General features: G+C 41.2%; 3 non-coding genes across 3 annotated transcripts in view; all 3 read left to right on the top strand.

The window, feature by feature from the left end:
* Positions 1 to 1,016: 1,016 nt before the first annotated feature.
* On the top strand, positions 1,017 to 1,089 carry Trnar-acg. The gene has a single exon. It is a non-coding gene; the product is annotated as a tRNA-Arg (tRNA).
* A 592-nt stretch (positions 1,090 to 1,681) lies between these two features.
* Positions 1,682 to 1,754, top strand: Trnav-cac. The gene has a single exon. It is a non-coding gene; the product is annotated as a tRNA-Val (tRNA).
* A 12,284-nt stretch (positions 1,755 to 14,038) lies between these two features.
* The window catches only part of Trnaa-cgc, a 72-nt gene continuing 26 nt past the window's right edge, over positions 14,039 to 14,084 (top strand). The window contains exon 1 of the tRNA in view: positions 14,039 to 14,084. This exon is cut by the window's right edge and continues 26 nt beyond it. This is a non-coding gene — a tRNA (tRNA-Ala).

Raw genomic sequence — 14,084 nt, 5'->3', positions numbered from 1 at the left:
TCAGGTAGAAAGATGGTTGCTAAGTAAGGATGGGAAGACTATCATAACTCTGACCTTCTTGTCTCCTCCTCCTCCTCAATGCTGGAAGTGTGACCATGTGCTCCTGTGACTTTGTGTTGGTGACACATTTCAACATAATGGGTTTCTTTTTGAAATATTTCTTTTTTTCTGCATATATAATAGCATCACTCTGTGATGGAGTAGAAAAAAAGCACCAAATTACCTTAGGGGTCTGTGTACAAAACCTGACGAGAAAGGACCTTTTTTAAATTTTATTTTATTTTTTTTGAAAGAGTTAAGTAGGCTTCCCTTAATGCTTAGGTGTAAAAACAGTTGTGTGCATTGTGAGTTGTTGAAACTGTATGAACCAAAACTAGTTTTCCAATCTCAACATGTATAGTCTCAACATCAAGCAATTCAATTCTGTCTAACAGCCGTTGGCTTATTTACAGTGCATGAATAGAGACGCCTTTTCAAAAATATAGAGCGATCGAAACACACATATGAAAATCATCTTTGCTTAGAAAGTCTATCCAAATGTGTACCAGGATTGACAGTTCCTGGAAAGGCTGCATGCTGAGACGTGTGGTCAGACTACCTATTGTGATCTTGTTTGGTAAGTATTTGGGGTCCGGGTCATCAGGGCATGCTATGATACGTTCCGCTTTCCTTCCTTGTATTATTCCTCCATATCCATCACAGTTTTATTTAGAGCTTTACTGCCTGTGTCAGAACTATCATATTGTTTTCTAGAAGGCAAGGGAGGATCCGTTTTTTTCACTGTTTTATCTCCGGTGTATCCAGCAGTATTGATTGAATGAATGCCACCGTAAATAGAAAAGCGACATGGGGACATCTATCACCACCGTTCTTGGGGGGGGGGGGAGAAACAAATCTAGAAGGGAATAAAGATAACAGAGACTCCTAAACAAAACCTAAACCAGGAAGGCAGTGTAAGGTGAAGACTGGAGAACACGTAACTAGTTGCCTGCCCCACCCAAGAGACTACGTGTGCGGGGCCAGTGGCGCAATGGATAACGCGTCTGACTACGGATCAGAAGATTCCAGGTTCGACTCCTGGCTGGCTCGGGATGCGCTTTGTACGTTTTTCTTTGACCTCACGGAAATTTAATGAAAATACATGCATGTCTGATGCTGAAACAAAACAATAAGTAAGAAGATCACACTGAAACCAGTGTTTTCATTGTTGTTGTGGTTTTTTTGAATCTTTTCATTCTAACCCAATCTGTTTGAATTCATAGCAAGCCTCCTGCCACAGCCTCGCTTCTTTGTAGACCAAATTCCCGCGTATCTGCGGAGCCGTGATCCCCAGGCCGACCTGACTTGCCAGTCCATTTTAGCTGTAGGATGATTTTAAGTAATCTTAAGTCCATTAAAATTTGTTCAGAGCAATTGATTTTAATAACAAGGACAAGTTGATGAGATCATGGAAGTTTCTATTTTGTTATTTCCTATTCAGTCGTTTGAAGAATAAGAATTTGCTTTTCAGTGTGGATTATGAGGCCCGAGGTTTTTGTTTCTCGGGTTTAAACACCGGGAGCACCTTCACAAATCACCATCAAACACTTACGGAAAAAAAAAAAAAAAAAAAAAAAAAAAAAAAAAGAAAAAGCGAATCACACCGAAAGAACATCTCCAGGGGAGAGACTGCGCTCAGCTAGTTTCCGTAGTGTAGTGGTTATCACGTTCGCCTCACACGCGAAAGGTCCCCGGTTCGAAACCGGGCGGAAACAGCACTTCCAACTTTTCTCTTTTAACTACTACAAAACTAATTCTAAATACTTTTCATCAGTGTGCAGCTCGAAGCTACTCTGCCTTGGTAAGGTCCTATTTGCCACACTCGAGCCTAGACCTCTTTCAGAGAATCGGGACTCTTCGCGCCCACACCGGCGGCCGGAAGCGCAACCGAGGCTCCTTCCGGTCCGCGCGCCTAGCTCGTCCCCCACCCGGGTTCGCCTCTCCCCGGACTCAGGTAAGTGCGTGGCAGCCTCCGCGTGCGGACCTCCGCCTGTTCTTGGCGAGGAAGTTAAAGAAGCCTCGGCGTTTCCACAGATGTCCTCGTGAAGGCAGACTCGGAAAAGGCCATCGCAGGCCGGATGCCCGGGAGGATAGGGAAGCGCCTGCTGAAGGCGCGTTTGGCGGGATGCCCTGGGCTCGACCGCAGTCAATCCTAAGGGTTCCGGGTCCGAGGGACTCTTAAGGACCCTTGTCCTAAGGACTGTAGTCACAATTCCTCAAAGTGTTCTCAAAAAAATTTATAGCACACGCTCACGTCCTCATTTGTCATCTACATGTGTTTATTGTAGAAGAAAATACTATTGCTTTTTTTCCAGATAAAAAAATGCAAATTTTCTTAGATTAAAAAGTATATCCAATGGACTGTGGTAATTTATGCCTTTAATCCCTTCACTGGAAAAGCTGAGGCAGGAGGATCACCTTTGATGCTAGCCAGAGCTACTGAGTGAGACGCTGTCTGAAAAGGATAAAGCTAATATTCTTATTCCTTCTTCCCAGAAACTGCTGAGAAGTGGAAAATACTCTTCTATATTATAAAATAGTGTGAAATTAGCAATTTGAATTGGAATGTATCTCTTACCTAGCACGGGGGAGGGGATATTGAGTTAAATTGGAGCTGCGCGGTAGTGGCGCACGCCTTTAATCCCAGCTCTAGGAAGGCAGAGGCAGGTGGATTTCTGTGAGTCTGAGGCCAACCTGCTCTACAAAGCGAGTTCCAGGACAGCCAGGACTTACACAGAGAAATCCTGTCTTGAAAAAACAAAAAAGCTAAATTGGAAACTTGGAGGAGAAAAGCCCAGTACTTCACAAGTGACTGTAAGTAGTTCAAATGTTCTTGAAATAGTTAACAACAAAAGAATTGTTATAGACCTAGAAGTGGTTGACAAGTCTTAGTAAAATAATTATCCAGATAATTTATTGCCTTTAACATACCTCTTAAAGTCAGTGTTATTTTTTTTCCCCATCTGTGTAGTTCTAAAGATCATAAAATCACATGTAAGAATTATCTGCTAGGCGATAACTACTTTTTCTCAACATGTATGAGCAAGTATTTCTAATAATTTTATATTTTATTATTAATCATATAGTTCCTAGATTGCATGTTTTGTATTGCTGGACATTTTTTAGAAAAGATGTAAGTCACAGAAAGTTCCTATATATCACTTTCCTCCCTAAAACTGTTTGTTGTTTTGTTTTCTGAGACACTTTGTAGCCTACCTCAGGCTCTCCAGTGCTGGGGTTAAATGTATGCCTCCATGCAGTTAGGCTTTCCCCCACTCCCCCCCATCTCCACCCCCACCTCCACCCCCGGTGGTTTTTCGAGTGGGGGGGGGTTTCTCTGATTAACAGGCCTGGCTGTTCTAGCATCCGCTTTGTAGAACAGACAGATCCACCTGCCTCTGCCTCCCGAGTGCTGGGATTAAAGACATTCACCACTGCCAGGCTGGGTTCTAACTCTTATTTATAAGAATGGTTGTATTTATATGTATGAATGCGTGAATACCTCCAGAGACCATAGAGGGCTTCAAACACTGCATAGCTGAAGTTACAGGAAACAAACTCAGGTTCTCTGGAAGAGCCATCTGTGTAGCCTCTAAAATCCATGGTTGACAAGAGGATTTACTCAGTGTGTGATGCAGCTGCTGTTAAAGCATTTCAGAGTGGTCATTGACATTCAAAACTGTTTCATCTTCCCTCCCTCCTCCTTCATTCCTTCCTTCCCTCCCTTCCTCCCTCCCTTTCCCCAGGGAAGACTTGATGGCTGTCAAGGCACACTCACACTACTTAATCCCTCTTCCGAACTAACTCATCTGTTCCTATTTTCTACAAGAAAGGAGGAGAGGTGTAAATTTTTCAGTAATTCTAGACCGTTTGGTGTGTTAGCACCATTTATAGATGACCCATCTGCTGGCTTCCTAGTGTTCAAAACAAGTCTCACACTGCTTGCATGTGATCATGTTTGCTCACTCTGTTTAGGTGATAGGGTACAGCAAAAGACAAAACTTGGGGCCATTTAAAGACAAAATAATTAATTTTTTTCTTAAAATAAAGCAATTTTTAGAGTGGGAGCTGATAGAATTACTAAGTCTCCCAGGGAATGTTCTGAGTGGTAATGGCAGAAGCTTTTCATAAATGTCAGCCCTATGCCCAGATCCTAATTACCCAATCTCAGAAGATGCTTCTATTCCTGCCTTGTGACTTTAAATCTATGCTCTGTATTACTTCCCTTTTGTGAAGCTACCATGATTTCTTGAGCAAAGGAGAAATTATTCTGTGTAACATATGGTAAATATACAAGTGATATTCCTTCCTACTACCTTTCAATAAGAACACCACTCCCACTTTATAGCTTATTTCTGACCTCATCTCCATATTTTCTCCAACTATAAAAATCGATTACTGTTCCAATTTGTCCATTTATCTTTGGCTTTATTTTACTTTTCTTTTGAGACAAGGTCTTACCACAGAGCTGTCATTGGCCTCTGTGGACTCACTCTGTGGACCTGGCCTTGAAGTCACTGAGATCAACTTTCTCTGTCTCTGGAGTGCTGGACTTAAAAGCATTCATCACCACAGCAAGATGGCTTTATTCCACTTTTATTAAAGCCTAAATTTGTCATGTTTCACATGTAAATAGGTTTATGTTGTCTGTATTCCTCTGCAACTTGCTGGTTGTACTCCGCATTATATTGGTATTTGTTTATGTTTTTTTGCATGTAGCTATTACCTATTTATTTCTGCTGCTGTTTAGTATTGTCTTGCACACATATTACTAAAATATATTTGTATTTTCTATTAAAAGCATTTGGAAAATTTTTAACTTTTAAAAGTGGTAATGCTATCATTAGTCCCGTCTGTCCATAACTTTCAGCTTTCCTGTAGGGATACTTAAAAAAGAATTGCTTTACACAATGCAACCTTGTTTTCTAAATACATACTGATTTCATACACATATCCTCCAGCAGTATGTAAATGTTTTGATTGTTCCACATTTACTGAGCCCTTCATATTGTCAGGCAACTTAGTTTTCATTTTAGTGGGTAAGAAGCTGTATCCTATAGCTCACATATTCTCCACTTGTATATGTAAACAGTACTTAACATTTTTGGCCATAGATTTTTTTTAATTTACATTTTGTGCTTTTGTGGATCTACAGAAATTTTTATATATTCTGGATTCTAACTAAACCTTTATTAGTTACATGTCACAAATATGTTTGTTCAATAGCTTAGTTATAATACAATTTTAATAATTACTTTAGCCTTAAATATGATCAAAATGGGTCCAAGTTTCCTATAATCAGTTATAAAAACAAAGAATATCAATTGACAAACTGAATCTAATGTTTTAAACAATTCCAGAAAATATGTTAGCTTATGAATTACTAGCTACTTTTCTTATTACAGTGACCACATACCTGAGGAGAAGCAACTTAAAGGAAGGAGGATTTGTTTGACTCTTGCTTTGGGAGGATAGACCATCAGGCCATGAAGGCCTGGTGGCAGGTGGAGCTCACAGTCTTGACAGTAGGTGCTTACTCATATCTGAGAAGATTCTTTTTGTTTGTTTTTGTTTTGTTTTTTCAAAACAGAGTTTCTCTGTATAGCTTCAGAGCTTGCCCTGGCACTCCCTCTGTAGACCATACTGGCCTAGAAAACTCACAGAGATCCTCCTGCTGGGATTAAAAGCATCTGCCACCACCACCTGGACTATGAGGATTGGGAGGCAGAGTATTTTATCTTCTTTGTTTTTTACTTGACATCAACAAGTCACTAGCTTTAGTATAATTTTACTTTTAAGTGTTAAATGTGTTGATTCCTTGGTGGTGTATGTGTCTTGTGTCTAGTTAAAGAACTCACCCCAGGAGTGGGGTGAGAAAGAAGCATGCAAGACTGGCAAGCTACCTACCAAGTACCGTTCCCACCATGCATAAGAGAAAAGCAAAAGGCAGTGTCAAGAATGACAAAGGAAAGGAGTCTAAGCCCAAAAAGAACCCTGAAAAGAAGGGAGACAGAGCCACCCAGAGGGGGAAGGGGAAGCAGATGCTGGCAATGGCTGAAATAGTCCTGCAAGAACTCAGGATGCTTCCATAGTTCAGTCCCAAGAAGAGAATGTCACTAGGCATGCCAAGTAAAATGGCAAGTGTTGTTAGTGACCCTGCTGTTACAGTAACTATTTTTAAAGATCAAATTTGTTTCTCTTTGTCTGTCCTTGCTCCATTTTCTTTACTAAACAACAAACCTTAGATGTTTCCTCATCGCTTGACCAAAAGCACCAAAAAAACAGACTCTGTTCTCAGAGAGCTCGGTGTCTGGGACAATTGACCCAACAGGAGTGTGTTTTCTTTCTTTCCTTTTTTTTTTTCCCCCTGCGACAGGGTTTCTCTGTATTGTTTTGGAGGCTGCCCTGGAACTCTCTCTGTAGACCTGCCTGGCCTGGAACTCACAGAGATCCTCCTGCCTCAGCCTCTGCCTCCCAAGTGCTAGGATTAAAGTCATGCTCACCACCAACTCCTAGGAGTGTTTTCTGTGGGCTGATATTGCAGAGACCCTAACCTGGCACAGCATGTAGAGGATGCAAGGGAGAGCCTCTAGGAGTAAGGTGACAGTGGTACCTTGAACAAAACAAATAGCAGCTGCTCAGTCAAGAAATGGTTAAAAGTCTTCTAAGATTGATACCATGCACAATGATGTAACCAATAAACTATTTGAAAAGACAATAATTAAGATGCATAACAAAATAAGTTACATAAGGTTTTTTGTTCTAATAAAAGATAATTCTTGAAGTGTTTATTATTTTTGAAGCACTGTGCATGACACCCCCCCTACCCTCTACCCCCCCCCTTGACAACTTCTACCTTCAGTCCCACCAAGAGAGGAAGGCTTGTCAGGGCCTCACCTATAACAGCTGGGCTGGGGCAGGAGCTGACTGTGGCTCACACTTTCCTAGAACCCGCTAATGTCTTGTCAGGTAGGACAGCAAGTTGCTTCTCTCTTGAAGAGGAAAGGGCTTTTTGGAGGTCATTCTGAGCCACCAAGGAAGCCCTTTGGAGACGGAGTGTAGAGATAGAGCAATGTAATTTACTGGGTTCATGGTAACCAAGCCAGCTGATGTGGCGAACAGGCAAGTACAGAAAGTGTTTCCCCTTCTCCAGGGCCAATACCTCAGGTTCAGAGCAAAAGGGACACTCAGCAGACACACATGCTCAAAGCAGGATGTTATTTATGAATTTACAGACAGGATGAGCCTGTGAGACAATAAAAAGGCCTGAACAGGCTAATTTTAAGATCCCCTCTTCAGGAATATTTAACATTCTAGTTTTAATTGACACATTACTGTACATATCTATACAGTACAAGGTGAGGTTTTAATATGCATATATAATACCTAGTGACATGATCGGCATTAATTACTTCATAAGTCTGTCATTTATGTTAATGTTTATAATCTTTTTCTTTTTTAGGTTTTCTAGACAGGGTTTCTCCGTGTAACAGTCCTGGCTGTCCTGGAACTCACTTTGGAGACCAGGCTGGCCTTGAACTAACAGAGATCCACGTGCCTCTGCCTCCCGAGTGCTGGGATTAAAGGCGTGAACCACCACCACCTAGTTTATAATCTTTTCTACCAGTTTCTTTAAAATATTTAATTGCCTACCATAGTTACTTGTGCTATAGAGAACACTGAAGGTGTTCCTTCCAACTCTTCGGGAATATATCTGTATATAGTCATGCATATTCATACGTCTGATGCATATGTATATTCGTGTATATGTGAAGTCACAATTTGAGGCAAATAATATGTCTGCATTCTTCAGAGTTTGTCCTGCCATGGAAACCTGACTTCCTTGACTGCTTTCCCTGTCTCTTTGTCATTATCCCTTTTATGCTGGAAATGACGATTGTTGAATTTGCAGAACACTGTAACCAACTTGATTTTGATAGTTTCACAATGGTATCTTGCAAGTTTCTTAATTGACTCAGAGACACCAGATTCTTTTTTGGCGAGGGGAGCAGGTTATAGTTAAAATTGACACCAACATTTAAATAATAAATAATAATACCCAATATTTAAAAAATAAGGTTTCTTGAGGTAGCCCACACCTTTAAGCCCAGTACTTGATTCTGCTGTCTGGGGGGCCAGCCTCCAGCAGCACAGGGCTTAGACAAGAATCCATGGAGTCGGTGAGGCTAGATTTTTCTCTCTGAGGGGGATTAGGGAAAAAGGCATAAACTCTATTGATGATTTCCTTCTTTATTCTCTTCTTTCTTTAGTCTCTCTCTCTCTCTCCTCTCATGTTTTTTTCACAACTTTTATACACCAACAGAGTCTTCTGGGCAGCACAAGAATCAAAAACTGTTGCATTCCATTTCTCAAGTGAATGATTATAGGAAAAACATGCTTTTCATCTCCCTCACATGCTTAAACATTTCTTGTATTACAGGTGAATAACAAATTATTCCAAGAACCCACATAATTCATACCCAAGCATCTTGTTATATACTAACCGTGTGGGCAAGGAAGGTGTTCTTTTCAGGTCTTTTACTGACAGGCTGCATTTTGCAGTTACAAAAAAAAAAGGGTCAATTACTTTAGTACTTATCTTGAAAGATAATTGTATAAGGAATGTTAAAGGAATCACAAGCCCAAACTTTTGCATATGAAAAAGAATCAGCCAGCTTTACTTTAAATCTTCAGGGTGCACATCTATTCATTAATAGTTTTTTTTTGTTGTTGTTTATTTGTCTTGTTTTTGTTTTTTTTTTCAAGTATCAGGAGATTGAGGGCAGAAATTGGTATAAGGAATTAATCATCACCATTGGTCATCAACCAAACCCAGCAAGGAGAGTATGTCAGGCAGTAATAAATGGGCTGTTTTGCTCTTGTTCCCTGAGCTTAAAGAGTTTCACATTTAACTATGTGCCTTTTTAAAACTTCAGATTGTCTTCTTGGGTTCTTAACCTCAAAGTTATTTAACAAAAACATCTTAGTCTAACTTTGTTGTTTTCAAAGCTTTGTTTCAGCTGTGATATACTCTGAGACTTGTGAACACATCTCCCGACATTAAGGTTGAAAGAATCTAAACTAGCTGGGTTACTGGGACTCAGTTGTTAATCCTTAACTTGAGCTACAATCCATGTAGCTCCTTAGGTGAAACTCACACACCCTGGCTGAGAAACATATCTTTTTCTTTTTGTTGTTTTTCGAGACAGGGTTTCTCTGTGTAACTTTGGAGCCTATCCTGGCACTCGCTCTGGAGACCAGGCTGGGCTCGAACTCACAGAGATCCGTCTGCCTCTGCCTCCCGATTGCCGGGATTAAAGGCGTGCGCCACCAACGCCGGGCAAGAAACATATCCTTGTATTTATTTTTTATTCATCAAAACTCTGTATAAGCGATCATTATTATTATCATTTAGACAGTACAGCTCAGGGAGGTGTCATCCTGGAAATCCACAGGTAAAAATGCCCAGTAGAATGGGATGTTTCCAAGAGATAAGCACACACTATATTACAGGCAGTGGAGACCTCCCCACATCCACTCATACTATGTTAGATAGCAGAGAAAGCTGCAGCAAACATGTAAAGGCACAGCAGAAGCAGAAGACATCCGTGGCCTTGCCTAAACGAGACTGGCCAATCGGGGGATTCCCTTCTGGTGGCCTGACACCTGGAATGTCAATTGCTACTTGATGCTTCTCTGGCATGGCCAACGGCAACTCAGGATGAAAGTTCTCCGGGATTTTCTCATGAAAAACCAGATGGTACCTGGCAATCATGTTAGCCTTCCAGCTTCTTACAAGAAGTCATGTAATGAAGTCATGTAATATGCTTTCTTACTTTTCTGTGATCAAAAGTGTCAATAAAAATTTTGTGTATACCAAAAAGTTTTTATTAGCTTATATTAATTATCCATTATAATGTTTCATAGTGATATTTCATACATGTATATAATACAGTTTGATGGTCACATCCCTCCCTTACCTTTTATCATCTCCCACTTGTAATTCCTTTTTCCCTGGCTAACCATCTCCAGCCCCCATCTTGAGGTTTTGTGTGTGTGTGTGTATGTGTGTGTGTGTGTGTGTGTGTGTGTGTGGTGTGTGTGTGTGTGTGTGTGTGGTGTGTGTAAGAGTTACATTGGGTTGGTTACAAGAGCATGAATGAGAGTTGCTTATAGGAAGACATCTTTAGCCCATTGAAGACACTGTCCCTTTCAGCAACTCAGCTGTTGAGCTGTGTATAAATCATCGGGAGGGGGAGGTCTTTACTGCTTTTCTTCCATCTACACAGGTATGCTTTCTCTCTCTCCTGGTGACTATGATGGAATTATTCACATGAAAAAAATTGATAGACTATAAGATTAGACCTGACTGCAGCGCTGGGACTTTTCTCTTCACACTTCGTGCTACCCTGCCTTTCCTTAGGAAAAACTAAGTACAGGACACATGATGAGAGAATCAGTCAAATACCACTGCGATGCCATATGCTCGTTCAATCACCATGGCTCATATGGTAGGTGCTAGGAGCTACGTTGGGCAGGTCCATGAGTGCACTGTATTGAGAGATCCCACAAAGCCATTGCATCTGGCTTGCATTCTAGAGTGTTACTCTTTGTGATTGTTACCTTTTGTTTGATTCTTTCCTGAGTCCTTCTGGAAGGATCCTAGCTTCTTTGCAAAACATAGTTATGAGAGTACTTGGCAAACCAAGAGGTCTCATGGTTGAGAATTGCTTAGGCAAATGTTTCCTTTAAACAACTCCAAATAAGAGGCGTTGGCATACAGAAATTGACTGGCTAAAAGTTGTAAATTGTGAGACAGTATAAAGGCTTTCTCCAAAGCCACAGACAGCCGGTTCACTAGAAGTTGGTTCCTCTGCTGCTGTTTGCTAAACCAGCTTCTGAAGTGGATTTCCTTGTTTGACAGACTGTGTAACCCAGACATCGACAGCACACAAAGATCAGTTAGAGTTCAGATCATTCCTGTGGACAGTTAGACACAGCCCCTAAAATAGCACAGAGCACACACTCGAGTTCAAGGTGGAGAGGTGAGTCTGGAAGATGTGAGGAGTCAGGCTGGGGAAGTTTTCCTGAGGAGGACATGCTTTTCAAGATCACTGAACATTTAGAGCTCTGATTCTGTGCCAAGACTACACGGCAGGTCCACAGGCTTTTCCCTTGCCAGAGACAGGAGTCAGGGGTTCAGTGCATAGTGCAGGGAAAAAGCTATGCCTTTCGAGGACAGGCTTTTACAAAAGCCAAAGTGAAGAAATTGTACTCCATGGTTTCTAGAACACTCCTGCAATGGAAGGAAACCTGCGGGCTTCTCTTTAGATTACCTTTAGAACAGCTAAGCTGAAGAAATGTAAGAGGCGGTGGGTGGTAGGCCTGGGGGTGTTGCTCCATGAAGGAGCTTGTCTTATATACACAGGGTGGAACATGCCTGTGACCCCCAAGAGTGGGAGGCTGAAGGAGAAGGCTCTCAAGTCCATAACAAGTTCAAGGGCAGGCTGTACAATGATTAAATCCTTCCCTTTGCTTGCTAGAAATTAATAGTGTTTTTTTTTTTGTTGTTGTTGTTGTTTTGTTTTGTTTTCTGAGACAAGGTTTCTCTTTATAACAGTCCTGGCTGTCCTGGAACTCACTCTGTAGACCAGATTGGCCTCCAATTCACAGAGATCCACCTAATCTCTGGGATTAAAGGCATATGCCACCATCTGGCTAATAACTAGTTTTTTTAAAAAGAAGCAAAAAGGAATGCAGGAAATTCATGGTCCTAGGAAAATCCATTTCCACAAAAACTTTCTTTTTCACATGGAATTTCAGTTTTTATCCATTTTTTTTGAATCTTTTAGGAAATATGATGATATTTGGACTTCATAGAAACTTTGTGTTGGGCCTTGAATGGTGGCATTCAGAGGGAAGCACTGAAGTGGAGATTTCCTAACAGTAAAATAGATTGCTTTATTCTGGACAACAAGTCAGAACTGTCTAGGAGGATTCGGAACATTTGCTCATTTAGATGAAGACGGAATAATGAAATAATGTTTAATATGGGCTGCTCTTACAGAGGATGTAGATTCTGTTGCGGGTATCTACGTGGCTACTTAAAACCGTCTGAAGCTCCAGTTCCAGGGGACCAGTGCCCTCTTCTGGCCTTCTCTGGCACTTAGGCACTCTGGAAGTGCACAGACATACATGTAGACAAAACAACCATTCACATAAAATTTTAAAAATTAGATAATAGTAATAATAAATATTAAAAATAAACCTAGTCCTTGGGAAGCAGAGGCAGGCAGATCTCTGTAGGTTCCAGGCCAGCCTGGTCTACATAGAGAGTCCCAAGGCTATGCAGAGACCCTGTCTCAACACTTGCCCCTATATACATATATATGTATTATATATATTACCCCCACATACATACATACATGCATATGTAAGATAATTGTCACAGTACCAACAAAAGAGGACAAGGGCTTTCGAATGGTAGAATGGGTGTGGGAAAGACTTTCATAGGAATCTCCATAGCTGGTAGCTGACCTCCCCCTACCCTTAAACATTATAAAGTACACGGATTATGGAGTGTACGTGTAAGGAAGGATAGGCACCTGAATGCCTAGTTTTTGGAATTTAAGTAGATGGTCCTGTTTTGGTAAACAAGGTAAGGAATAAATGAGGAGGATGGGGATGGGGAAACTGGTGGACTGTGAGGGGCCTGGGGTAGAAGCCACAGGCCTGGAATAGCAGCTCTCAGGAAGGGAATTTTAGCAAGATTCTGATCCAGTGCGGTGTCCATTACATTGTGAGTTAGAGGCCAGCCTGGGCTACATGGACCCTGTTTCATAAAAGCAAACCAGGGCCAGAGAAAGAGATGACTCAGTGGGTAAATGTGAGGAGCCAAGCCTAATGACCTAAGTTCCACCCTCAGGTCCCATCCGACAGAAGGCAAGACCAGGAAACAGTTTGTTAGCAGTGATGGCTGGAGTTATCAGTATTTGTACGTTGGTTTCCCGGCTCCAGTTTACAGAAGACAACACTAACAGGTCTATGAGACCCTGTACACGCAGTAAGTAGCGCTTGGAAGAAACTACGAAGTTGGGAATCCCATTTCTTACATAGCCAGCAGTAAGTATAACTGTCCGTTGCTCTGGAGACATTATTTTCTAAGGCTGCTTGCTTTGTAATCTTTCTTGAAAATAATCTGAAACAAAGAAAAGTCGGAGATACAAAACCCACAGAGAACTGTCATCCAACAGCGAATTGTTTGCCGTAGTTGAGTTTTCTGTGTTTGAAAACAACCAAGCTAATGAACACACAGGTTCAGAGGTCAAGAGAATGTTTGAAAATCAGTAATATGTCTGTTAGTTTAATCCACTGCCACTAGTATATGAACTATTTGCCTCGGGGAGTTGAGGATGATGAACATTATATTATGCTTTACCACATATATACCTACCCCTCGTGTGTGTGTGTGTGTGTGTGTGTGTGTGTGTGTGTGTAGTGATTATGTATCGAATTATGTTAGTTGAGACCTCACAACATCCACATTCTATTCCTAGATGATTCCCAGAACAATATCAATATTCTATATTTAGGCCCAAGAAAAAACCCTTTGAAACTTCTGTTGGAGCATGTAAAGGAGCAACTGAATTGTTTTGGGATACACGCTTTAAGTATGAAACGAGAAGTGGAAGAGGTGTGGAAGCAACCGTTTACTTAATAATGCTTGGCTTTCGCTGCTTTTGAAAAAGTGGAAAAGAAAGAAGCTTTTAAATAAGGACCCTCTCCTTTTCCTCATCGGAATTCTAGGTGGCTCTTTTGGACAGGTAGTGAAGTGACTAGTATCCATTGGCTAAAAGGTATTCTTTACGTGAAAAGCCGGTGACTATTGTTTCTCTAACCATTTCCAGATTTTGTTTTTTTAAAAACAACAAACCAGTTTCGGGAGGAAAAAGCGATTTCAAAAATTGGGACGAGTCCTAAAGCCCACATAGTAGCAGCTGGGGATGTAGCTCAGTGGTAGAGCGCATGCTTCGCATGTATGAGGC

Source organism: Cricetulus griseus, chromosome 3, assembly GCF_003668045.3.
Source record: "Cricetulus griseus strain 17A/GY chromosome 3, alternate assembly CriGri-PICRH-1.0, whole genome shotgun sequence".
NCBI classification, from domain to species: Eukaryota; Metazoa; Chordata; class Mammalia; order Rodentia; family Cricetidae; genus Cricetulus; species Cricetulus griseus.
The sequence above is the reverse complement of the archived record's forward strand: the minus strand, read 5'-3'. Positions and strand labels throughout refer to the sequence as shown.